We start from the raw sequence: 12,330 nt of genomic DNA on the forward strand, positions 1-12,330 counted from the left end.
ACCACTTCGACCCTTTGAGGGTGGCTAGGTTAAAAATGAAAGGAAGTGTTGGTGAGATTGTGGGGACAGGGAAATCCACAGATGTTGCTGGTGGGAATGCAGGCTGATCCAGCCACCGTGGAAATCATCAGCACGTCAGGGGCAGCATGACTGTGGCACCCAGAGACTGCTCACCTACGTATATTCCCCAAGGAGCCCAAACCAGGGACTCGACAGATGCCGGCATGCCCGCATACCAGAGCTCGACGTCTACAATGGCCACAGGAGGAAGCGAACTCACTCTCTGTGAGCAGGTGAGTGCGTAGACAAAGTGAGACACTCTTCCGCCCTGAAGAGCCATGAAATCCCGACATGCGAGATGTGGGCCACAGCATGGCGCGGAGTGACCTAAGCCCGATGCAGGGACGGCTGTCCTAGGATTCTGCTTAGACAAAACGTCACGACAGACAAATTCATGGTGACCGTACACAGAACAGTGGCTCCCAGGGGAGTGCAAGGGGAGGGATGGGGAGTCACTGAGCTTCTGCCTGGGACAATGAGAAGGTTTTGGGAAAAACGGTGATAGTTGCACAATATCGTGACGGTCATTCACGCCACTGCCTTGCACACGTAAAATGTGGTTACAGGGGTGGATTTTATGTTTTACGTATTTCACCACAATGACAGAAAGAGAGAATGACTAACAATCTGGTCTGTTTCTACTGTAAGAGCGTGTCTCTGACTCCCCCAGATGGGACCACCACGGAAGCCCAGACAGCGTTCTGTGGCCTGACTACGCCTTTGTTGTCTCGAGCCACAGAATAACCCTTGGGCCCTTACACTTTATCAGAAAGAAGAGATTTTGCCTTTGTGGAGGGTGGAGGTCGGAGAAGGATGTCCCAAGGTGGGGGGTGGCCTGGGTTGCTGGGTCTCCCCGCAGGGAAGACCCAGAGTCCTGTGGAGGCACGTGTCCCCACAGGGCACGACCTTCCCTGTTCTTCATCGTTCCTTCCCCCCAGGGGGGATGTTCTCTATGGGCAGCCCAGGCGGCTTCCCCCACGAGTGAGGAGGGACAGACAAAGATGCCTGCTCCTGCAGCTGGTGCAGGGACTGCGCGGAACCTAGGGTCATTGCCTCTGGGGAGGAGTTAGGGTGCATTCTGTGTGTAAGGAAGGAAGGTGTGCATGGACCCGCGGTGGCTGCAGGAGTGGACAGTGGCAGACACGGCCAGTCGTGGGCCCAGGTCGCCCGGGGTTACAAAGCCAGGCGTGTGGCTGGCCTGCAGTTCTTGTAGGGAGATACATTTGGAAACGTGGGCAGAAACAGTGCACCCCTGCTGGGTCCAGGCTTCTCAGAAGAGAACGGCTCTTCTGGCTTGTCCCCTGTCTTTCTGGGCTGCACAAAGACAAGGAGGAGAGGCGAGACCCCACCAGCTCGCTGACACCTTCTCTTGGCTGTCACGGGAGCGAGAAACGCAGCCCTGCAGAGCAGACCCGGTTCCTGTTTCAGCGCATTGGTTACAGCAATTGAGCATGCCCTAATTAGGCCCTGGAAGGATGGCGCCAACGACCAAAAATGGAGATCGGAAAGGGACTTGAAACCCTGTGTATTTAACCCTACCAGGTACCTGATCTGTGCTCGATCCCCAGTCACGGGAGGGACTCGTGGTTAGTTCTCTGGGACTTAGATCTGGCAGGAGACACCGGTGAGCAAGCAGCACAAGCTCAGGTGGGCCAAGGAGGGTGTCTGGGGCCGTGCAGGACACTGATGGGGCTCCGGGCGCCCGGCACGGGGCTTCCTGAGGCTCGTTCCTACAGCGCGGTGTGTGAGGGAGAAGGAGCGGGTACAAAGGGACGTTCCCCACAGAGGGACCAGCAGTGTCAAAGACAATCGGAGAAACACATATTTCAAGCGACTTGAGCTAACTCACAGGCAGCAAGTGGGGCTGCTGTAAACAGCCTTTGGGTGAAACCGGCAATCTGGGTGGGGTTAGTGACCCTTTATAAATGAGTAACCGGGAGCCAGTGCGCTGGGGACTGAGCGTCTGGCTGCCAGCCAGAGCGGGGCTCAGAGGAGCTTGTCCTACCCTCACGTGCACAGACAGAGAAAATAAGGACAGAATCAGCAAGCTGAACTTGCTCCTCAGGGTGCTGAATGCCTACACATTCAGAGAACCAAGTAAGCCTAACGAAAATCAGAATTAAGGCACCAGTAATGGTAAGAGAAGAAACGCAGGATACAGAAAACGTACAAAGAAAGCCTGCGACGAAGGAGACAGACAAACCCCAAACCCAATTCTTGGAAAAGCACAGTAAAGTCGCAAACACTTGCTGACCTGATCAAGGGTAAAGGGCACCAACGAACAACTTCAGTGACAAGAACGGGAGTTGGAAGAGTTTTACGATTATACAGAAGACTCGCTTCAATACACCTGTAAAATCTGGAGAAAACAGATGATTTTTAAAAGAATATGAATGACCAGAACTGACTCAGGAAGACCTAGAAAAGCCTGACCAGGCGGATTAGAAGAAGAAGAAACGTAACTGATGTCAAAACCTTCCCCTAATGAAACACCAGACCCAGCAAGTTTTAAAAAACTACAGATGCGGAAATGTCTGATGCAAGGTCTGGCCCATGACAGGTTGGGTGTTTTTGTTTTTGTTTTTGTTTTCATTTGGGAGAAAAAGAGGCACAAGCCAGTGGAGGGAGCAGCGGGCAGAGGGGGAAGCAGACCCCTCGCCAAGCACGGAGCCTGACTCGGAACTCGATCCCAGGACCCTGAGATCAGGACCTGAGCTGAAGGCAGTGGCTCAACCCACTGAGCCACCCAGGCATCCCCCATGACAAGTCTTAATAGATGCTTATTTAATGAGCTGACAAGTAGATAAAACCTGTCGGGCAGGGGCTGTGTGCAAGGGATCTGGTGCTGAGACACAGCTGAGTGTTCACCAGTCTCTGGTGACAGCACAGTGACCAGAGGCAAGGAGGCTACAAGGCAGAGCCCAGGAGGGATAGGGCTGCGGGGACAGTCATGACGGTCATGCATGCATGGCATGAGCGGCACAGACACCAGCCACAGAGAGGTCTACCATCCCTCCTGCAGTCTGCAAACATGAGGTTCTCTCACCCAAACCTCCTACTACTCACTGTGCCGTCCTCCCTCTGGAGGAATGGGGACAGGATGGGCCAGCTGGGGCAGCAGCTTAGGAGGGCCTCCATGATGGCTGAGGGGGTCTTGCCAGCATGTAGGCAGTGGGAGCAAAAGGCTGTGAACCCCATTCGTAAGAAAGTGCTTCCAAGATCCTAATAGGACCCTGGTAGAGTTACTCTCACCTTGTGGCAAAACAGTGTCTAATTAAATGGTTTGTACCCACAATATATATAAAGATCTCTGGAAATTCAACAAGAACCCAACACCTAATTTTGAAAACCTCACTGAAGAATACTCAATAAGAACATAAAAATATACACATTATTAGTCAGTCAGTGCAATGAAAATTCAAACCATAGGGTATGCCCCTGCACAGAGGCCAGAATGGATGAAATTTAAAAGACAGACAAAACCACGAGTCGAAGAGGATACACAGCTACGGGGGCCCTCGGACATCACTGGTGGGAATACAAAGGGGGCACAGCTCGCTCTGGAAAGCAACTTGGCAGTTTCTTCCAAGGTGACATGAGGAAGTTCTCAATTATTCCGTTTACACAGAAGAGGCAAAACCGAAGGGACAGAAAGCAGACCCGGGATTTCCAGGGTTGGGGTGTGGGAGGGGTGATTGACAGCAGAGAGGTGGGGCCACAGGGACTTTTGGGAGATGGAAAGATTCTCTTCCTTGACGGTGACGGCAGTCGTCTACATCTACGAAGCTCCCCGGACTGTACAGGTGAGGTTGTGAGTTTTATCCTCCTACCCCCGGCGCAGGAGGAAGAGCAGAGAGCGAGGCCAACGGAGCCCGGGTCTGGGGGAGGAGCGGGGAGGTAGGTGGGGCGTGGACAGCCAGCCTGCCTCAGAGGCGTGGTTCCAGTCCCTCACGGCTAGTGACCTGGCCTCAGACAAGTACCTTCCCGCAGACCTTGTTTCTGTGCGGTTCAAGCAGACCCGAGTTGCTCCCTCCTGCTCCTCACAAAGCCCACCATTCCACAAGATTGCTCTTCCCAGGATGACAGAGCTGGGCCCAAAAGGGGTCAGGTGAGCCAAGACACCCCACCTGGTGCAGTGTCCCAACCTCAGCCCAGCTTTGCCAGAGCCAGAGCCATCTGGGTCCACCGGGCCAAGACATCCAGGCATGGCACGCGTCTGCGCCCGGCTTCCCCTTCCCCAGGCCATGGCCAAATGCCCCCCGGAGAGCAGCACCACAAGCAGCCTTCTTGGGCTCTTATGAGGTAGTGTGCCCAGGAGAGCGAGACCGCATCTGCCTGGAGCCCGAGGACCCGACGGCATCCTGGCCCCTGGAGGGTCTGCACTGCTCAGTAGGGGGCCGGAGCAACCTGGGAGCCGTCCCTGTGACGGGGTCTGGTCCCACTGGCCCAGTGTCAGGAGCTTCGGTTCTGGCCAGAGGGCGGGCGTGCTCCTGGGCTGCCCATGTTCCCAGGTGGGGGTGGGGGTGAAGGCGACGCTCTTTCTGGCCCCCACAGCCCCTGCCCCTTCTTCTCGCGCAGAGACCCTCGTTCCACCTGGGTCGAGGGCAGTGCACCCAGCCCCGGGGGACGGACCACCCAGCCTCGGTGTTCACTGTTGCACACCCTCTTCCGTGAAAGGCCAAGGGGGAGTCCCTCGAGCAGACGTGCGGGCAGAAGTCCCACCCTCCTTGCTTCGGAGCCTCCAGGGCCGTTGGTGTCACTGCGCTCAGGCCACACGGCGCAGCCGTGAGGGGGTGGTGGGGAGTGTCAGCGGGGCCCACCCAGAGCTGGCGTTGGGCTGGGCTGTTCGGGGCTGGGAGCCACGGGCTCCGCCTGTTTATTTCGTGAGATCCCAGGCCCTGCAGGTAAGCTCCGCGGTAGCTGGTATCGGGTGCGGCCTGAAGGACGGGGGCTCACAAGTCATTCCTCCCTGCGGCATGTGGGGAGCAAGGTACGGGGGTGCACGGCCGGTGGTTACTCTCAACCGGAGGGGCTCCAGAAAGCCCGGGGGCGCCGAGGCAGGAGCTAGACCGGCTTCAAGCTGAGGGAAGTCAGGCAGCAGCTGGCTTTCCGGGGGAAGGGGCCTGCGCAGAGACGGTGAGCAGAACACACCCCCGCCTCCCACCCAGGCTTCTGGGACCTGATTGTCCGGCCCATGCGGCCCATGTCTGGTGGGGGCTCTGCACAGGCCACCCCCACTCTGAACTAGAAACGGGCAGTGTAGGCTGTGTCTAAGGGTCGAGGCGCCCCGCTCTCCCCTCTGACTCGCTCCGGGGGAACAGCGCAGCCGGCCCGTCGCGGATGCACACTGCTCCCCGCACACGTGTCCTACTCTCGGCGGCTGAACCACACTCCACTCGTGACCTTGCAGCCACCTTGGAAACGTGCGGGGCAGATCCTTTACAACAGCGGGAGTGCGCACTACTTGCTCCCAGTGAAGAAAATGACGTCTGCCTGAGAATTCCACCCAAGTCTCCAGATGTCAGGAAGCCCACAGCGTCCTCCGGGATCCCGGCCGGTGCGAGCACTTCGTGCCGGCCTCACCTCCCAGAACACACGAACACACGGGCGCTGGGAGCCGCCGGGAGCCCCTCCCTCGCGAAGCCCCCCCACCCAGAAGCACAGCGACGGTTGCGCCCCCGAGGGTAGGCCGAGGAGGTGCTGTGTCCCACTATCTTGGGGACAGATGGGATCCTTTTCTGGTTTTTCTGGAATTCAGATGCAACTGGGCATTCTGAACTTTTATTTCTCAAAGCTGGAGACCCCGGCCTGCCTCCCCAGAACCCCCCGCCGCCGACTGACTAGCACGGGGCATGATGTCCATGCCGGCCTCAGGGTGGACGGCTCACCATGCTGTCCAGGCTCCAGAGTTCCTCATGGGATCAGACTGGAATCTACCTCTGGCTCAGTCTCATCCAGCTGCACGCCGTGCAGGCCTCCTCTGACCACGCTCCCTCATGAAACGGTGGGCCCCAGAAGCCTCATCACAGCCCCCCACCCAGACCTCCCTTCTCGGGGCCAGGATGGTCCTAGGAATCAGGCGGGGCTGAGGAGGCGGCTGCCTGCAGCAGGGTGACTGGAGGGCGGGGCCCACAGGGGCAGCCCCCCATCCCTGCTGGTGTGTGTGGGTGCTGCTGGGAGGAGGCCCCCCGCGTGATGTTGGGCACCCAGGGCTCGAGGGGAGATACCAGCCATAAGGACTGTGTGGCCAAGAAGCTGTTGCTAAGGCACGATGCACTGAAAAGAGCAAGTGGCAGGCTCAGGGCTCTGGATGTAAAGCCAGAGTCAGGAGACGGTTGCCCGGCAGAGTCTGTCTCCTGCAGCCAAGAGCCAATGGGGCTGCAGAGCTGGGTGGGGGACACACTGCGGGGCCAGAGGAGGACGCGGAGGGCAACAGTGAGCCAGCAAATGGTCCAGGACTGGCGTTCAAGGATGGTGGAGGCTGTGGTCTGGAGCGCTGTCTGGTTTTCGTGCTGATGCTCCCTCCGACGTGTCACTGCGGCACCGCTGAGCAGGGAGATGGAGAGGCATGCGTGATCAGTTTTCTGCGCGTGGAGGGTTCTGAACTGCGGGTGGCCAAGCGTCCTCTGGGCTCACAGAATGGCTTTGCTGCGGGAGGGACGCCTTCTCTCCCTCGAACACCACGCAGAGGTCAGTGTGAGCTCGTTCGGAACTGCCTCTGTCTCTCCCCCTCCCCCCATCTCTTTTGAAATAAATCTTGAAAAAAAATTCTGTTTTGCTAAAATGGGCTGCCCATCATCTGAGCTTCCAGACAGTCCGAGTGTTCTTGCTGGTGCAGGGTCTGCCCTGATGTCGGTGGCTGCAGGCTCCTCAGGCCAGCGGCGGCTCCAGGGTGGGGAGGCTGCGGCCATGGCTGCGCGAAGACAGCAGCGGGCCTGGCAGTGCCGCTTGGGTCTCCCTGGCACGAACATCGTCTCTGTAGCCCATGACGCCGTCTGACCGCATTTCACCTGCAGGAGAACTTCCATCAGCTCTGGAGTCCATCCTCTCCAGCCCTGCTACTGCTCGGTCCCCTCGGCTCCCGCAAGACTCCAGATTCTTCGTTGACACCCCAGCAGCCTTCCCGGCGTCTTCACCAGGAGGGGGGGCTGTCCCAAGACACAGGTTCTTGGCTCGTCCCCAAGACGCAGCTCTGTCTCCAGGCGCCCTTCCCACGCTAGGTCTGCCGCTGCTCCCACCACCCCTGCAGGGACGCCCACCCATGTCAGTCCGGAGCCCCTCCAGGTCTTCCGTGGGCGCTGGAATCATCTCCCTCCGAATTCCTCTGAATGCCAGTATCTTGACCTTTGGCCATAAATCGTGAATGTCTGTCATGGCGTCTAGAGTGGTGAATCCTTTCCGGAGGCTTTCGATGTACTTTTCCCAGATAACCTCGGAGGGGTTCCTGCCTGCGGTTAGCGACGGCCTTACAAGCCGTATTTCGGAATAATAAGATGCGGAAGGCCAAGCAACTCCCGGCACCACAGGCTGTGGAAAGCATGTTGCATCAGGCACGAAGCTAACATCCATCTTGATGTCCGTGTCCCGCGGACCTGTTAGGTGACCTGCTACCTCGTCAGCAAGTGCTGCTGTTTGGAAAGGAATCCTTTCTTCCTGAGCCACACATGGATTCCCATGGTGGGCTGAAGTATGCAGTCGGCCGTGTTGCCAACAGATGTGCTTTGGCGTTCCACTTCTAGAGCACAGGAGCAGGACACTGGACATGATTTTAAGGGAGCTAGGACTGTCAGAACGGCCCATGAACAATGGCTTCAACTTGAAGTCCCAGCGGCATTCACCCCTCCAGGAGTCAGTCTGTGCCTTGAGCGCTGAAGCCAGATACTGACCTCCCCTCTCTGGCTGTGAAAATCCTAGCCGGCATCCGATCCCGGCAGAAGGCCGTCCCATCTACACTGAGCGTCTGTTGCTGGAGTAGTCACCTTCCTGACTCAACCAGATCTGCTGCTGACCTGCTGCCGCTTCTCCAACAGCGGCCCCCACTGCTCCCCCGTGAGATGCTTCTTTCCTTCAACCGCGTGAACCTGCCTCTGCAGGCTCCCAGCTTTTCCGCTGCAGCCTCCTTGCCTCTCTCCACCTTCACAGAACCACGGGAAGTCGGGGCCTTGCTTTGGGTGAGGCCTTGGTGGCTGGGGATGTCGTGGCCGGCTTGGTCATCCGTCCCGATGCCCCAGGCGCTCATCCCCATGCACACACTCGCACACACACACAGGTGCACACACCCAGCAACCAGAAGAAAAGCATCGGTCCTGAGAAGAACGACAGAGGCTGTTGCTTTCTTAGAGACCTGAAGGTTCAGAGCGACGGGTCGCAGCCTGTCACCGTCAAAGTCTCCAGTCTGGTCCCCACGCAGGCCGATGGGACTGGGATGGAGGACGGCAGGCCACACAGACAACTCCAGCTGCTGTGGACGCAGCTCCTTCCCGAGCAGCAGGCAGTGCTTGCGGCGGGCGGCTGCAGACCCGGCAGATCCACTGTTACGGCCTGAGTGTGTCCCTGAAGTTCCTGTACTGAAGCTCTCCCCCACGTGACGGTGTTTGGAGGTGATCCGGGTTAGGCGAGGTCATGACATCGATGAGAGCGTGCGCTCTCCCCGCGGCGGCTCTGACGGCGTCTGCCAGGAGGACAGTCTCACCAGAACCCAGCCCTGCTGGCGCCTCGACCTCAGACTCCCGGCCTCAGAACAGGCAGACGCCTCGGGGACGAAGAACAGGGAGGGCTGCGCTCACATGAGACTGGGCTCTTAGTGTTGCCGTATGACGCCCGGGGCTGGATGCAGTGGAGCCAGGAGGGACAGGAGCCTGGCTGTGTGGGGGCAACCCGTGCCCTCTAACAGAGGTCAGGGGCCCACCGCGGCAGTGACGTCTGGGGGGGCCAGCGGTCTGGGACGCGCTGGGACAATCACTTCAAAGTGACAAACGACAGTGCCACTGTCTGTCAGCAGAGAAGTTGCACCTCGTCGCACGGCCTCCTCAGACGGGGGAGGCCGCCTACTGTGTGCTTGTCAGCAGCGGCCCAGCTGCCTTGCCGGACAGAACAGAGGCCAACGGTTCAAGCACAGCCAGAGCAAGTAAAGGGTCTGTGTCGGGTCCTGACGATGCCCCAGCCAGCCGCAACCGGGAGGCCCTGTGAGCAGCAGGTTTGCTCTGAGATGGGACACAGAGCAGAATGCGGTCAGGGCCCGAGAGGGGAGGGTCAGAGAGCAGAACTGGACCACGCACCTTGGGAGAGAACCAACCACTGCCGCACGCTAGTGGGCCCTGGGAGAGACGGAGCAGCTGACCGCAGGACACCGAGCACCTGTGTGGTCAGAACCACCTGGCACAAGCTGAGTGCCCCGGGGCCCATGGAATCATCAGACCAGGGGACCAGCGGGCGTCCTCCCTTAGAGGCAGTTCATCTCGAATCAGAGTTAAGGTCAGCGGCAGGAACAGTGGCACAGACCTGCCATCACCAAGTGCCTTGCAGGGAGGCCCCGTGCCTCTCCCTGGGCTCAGACCCACGTCCCTCGCAGCAGGGATCCCTGCGCCTGGCTGCAGGAGGCGTGCGGAACCCGGCAGATGCTGGCTCGTGGCCAGGTCCATTCACCGTCGGTGCAAGCTGGAAACGCGCAAGAGCCCCACTCTGGGGCGGCCCTGGGGGCCATGGGAGGACAAGCCCTCCCGAGGGTCAGCGTTCTGGACAACAGCACGTGGTTATTCACTTTGTGCGCAGAGAGATGTGGTCGAAGGAAAGGTGTCCACGGACCCACGGGCAGAGTGAGGAACAGCCTGCAGGCGCCAGACCATAAGCTGGGGCCGCCACCACCAGGACCCAGGGGCCACAGAAGAGGTCACAAATGCCCGGTGGGGAGGGGATGCGGGCGGTTCCCCAGGTCAGCTCGGGTTTGCCCAATGCCCTCCTAACGAGTAAGTGAGGCACAGGCACAGAGTCCGAGTGCACACCCCGGGCTCCGGGCGGGAGGAGTATCCCGTCCAGCCTTGGGACCACCTGCAGACGAGGGGGCTGTAGCCCACCTCACCGAGCCTCAGCTGTAGGTGACCCCACAATCCTGGGCCACAGCCGGTGTGGCCCTCCCCTGTTCGGCCCTGTGCTGCCTCCCAAGCTCTGCAGAGAGCACTCCCTCCATAAGCCACTCTCCCAGAATCCCCACTCTCCTCCTCCTCCACATCCGGGGATTCTGGCCTGAAACAGACATGGGATACTGACCCTGGCGTGCAGACCAGGCCCAGCCCTGGGACGCGGCTGCGGGAGTGACGGCATGGCCCCTGGCTCTGCTCCTTTAAGCACCCCGCCCTGCAGCGAAACCTTCCTGCCGGGAATGCCTACAGCGGCTCCATCTCTGCCAAGCCCTGACAGCACAGTCCTGTGCCCTCACCTCACTGCCGGTCGCGACGGAGGCCCTGGCTGTTCCGTCTCCGTCCTGGCCCCTCGTGATCTCTGCGGAACCAGCACCTGGCGTCCTCTTCGAGAAGCACACACTGAGTCATGAAACTACTTGATCAGATGCCTCAGAGGATTCAGGGCTAGGACCCCAGGAAGCCGGAGACCCAGATGAGCGACACTGGCCTCGGACGAGGCTCCCTCTGCGTTCTTTTCTCTTCCCTGGCCTCCCCCAAGCCTGCTATGCACAGAGGGTCTGGTGATGAGGGCCAAGGGATTTCCAGGCACGGCCCCAGCAATGGCTGGGGCTACAGCTGGACGCAGGGTACAGGGAAGGGCGCCAAATCTGGGGCAGCCAGAGCCAGGCAGTGGGCAGAGCTCAGGAGGCTGGAGTGTGTGCTGCCCACTGAGAGTCTGGCTCTACGCCCCAACTTTAGAAGCATCCATGCAGGGGGCAGGTCCATCTGCATCTGCACGTGTGACCCACGCTGCGAGCAGTGAGGAGGATGGTGTGAAGGTGTGAGGACAGGAAGGCAGGGCTGCTTGGGGCCCAGGGGCCCTAGGTCCTTTCCAGGAGACCCAGAGGGCCAAGAGGCACAGGGCAGGGATATGTCTAGCTGGAACTCATGGGGAAGGGCTCTCCTTTCACTCTGGTTGTAGACAGGCACACCCAAGGGGCCGCATGGTAACTCCTGAGCTCACAGCAGCTTGTCTGTCCACTCTGGGGCCATGCGCTCTCTCCTCTCCAGGGCAGGGCAGCTGTGATGACTGGGCTGCACAGAGCTGGCCAGAGGTGGGCACTGGGCACTAGCAGGGGCCAAAGGCAAGGGGTAAGACAGCAGAGGCATAGGAGGCGGAACCAGGCATGGGGGTCGGTGTTCAGGGCCAGGTCACTCGACTACGGGCCCTGCTTTGGGGTCCCTGGTTCATGGGCTAGTGGCCACCATCTCTTGTTCTGGCATTGGTCAGGTCATGAGTTCTTGCACTAATCCAGGGCCACACCATGGACCACAGCTCCCCCCAGGCTGTGGAGACCCAGGAGCCCAGGCCGGAGCTGGAGCTGAGCTTCATGCCCGCTCTGGAGGACAAGTGTTAAGAGGAATTCCAGGAGACCCTTCCAGTGGGCAGGGCCCCAGCTTGGAGTGGGGGTAAGAGAAGAGCCAGGGAGATGCTCGCAGTTGTGGAAAGACGCTGGTGCCCATCACTGCTGGTCCGGGGCTGGTCTCCGGGAGACTGAGCTGTACTTTGAAGCACATTACACCTGTTCCTAAAAAGAGCAAGTCCGTTTGGAACTCTGCTGGGTGAGGCCAATGCCCAGCCGCATGGACCCAGAGGCCACTTCCACAGCTCTCCGGCGGCACCGGACCTGCTGCACCCGGGGTTCCAGGGAAAGGGTGCACGTGGCGGCCACCCCCTCTCTGGGGAAGCATTCCACTGAGTTGTGCCGGTCCCGGGACCGCAGGGCGGGGTGTTCACTGTGCTCCCTGCACAGGGGGCTGCCCCCCAGCGCACACCTCCGAGCCTGAGGCCTAGTGGTGGCTTGGGGGGACCCTGCTGTCCGCCCCCCAGGATGTGCGAAAGGGGGCTGAGAGGGGGCAGGGGCGGAGTCACAGAGGACAGTGGCTCACTGAGCTCAGGACACTCCCCTCGGGGCAGAACCCGAGGCTCTGCTATTGGGAGCCCAGCCCCCGGCCTGCCTACGTTTGCTCACGCGATGCTGTTGTTTCTAAGTAGTGAACAGCTGACCGCCCTGGGGGGTTGAGTGTGTGTTTGTCGTCACGGGAACACCCAGCATTTCTTCGACACCGGCCACTGGTGGGCCTCTCGGGT

Source organism: Mustela erminea, chromosome 11, assembly GCF_009829155.1.
Source record: "Mustela erminea isolate mMusErm1 chromosome 11, mMusErm1.Pri, whole genome shotgun sequence".
Classification (NCBI taxonomy): domain Eukaryota; kingdom Metazoa; phylum Chordata; class Mammalia; order Carnivora; family Mustelidae; genus Mustela; species Mustela erminea.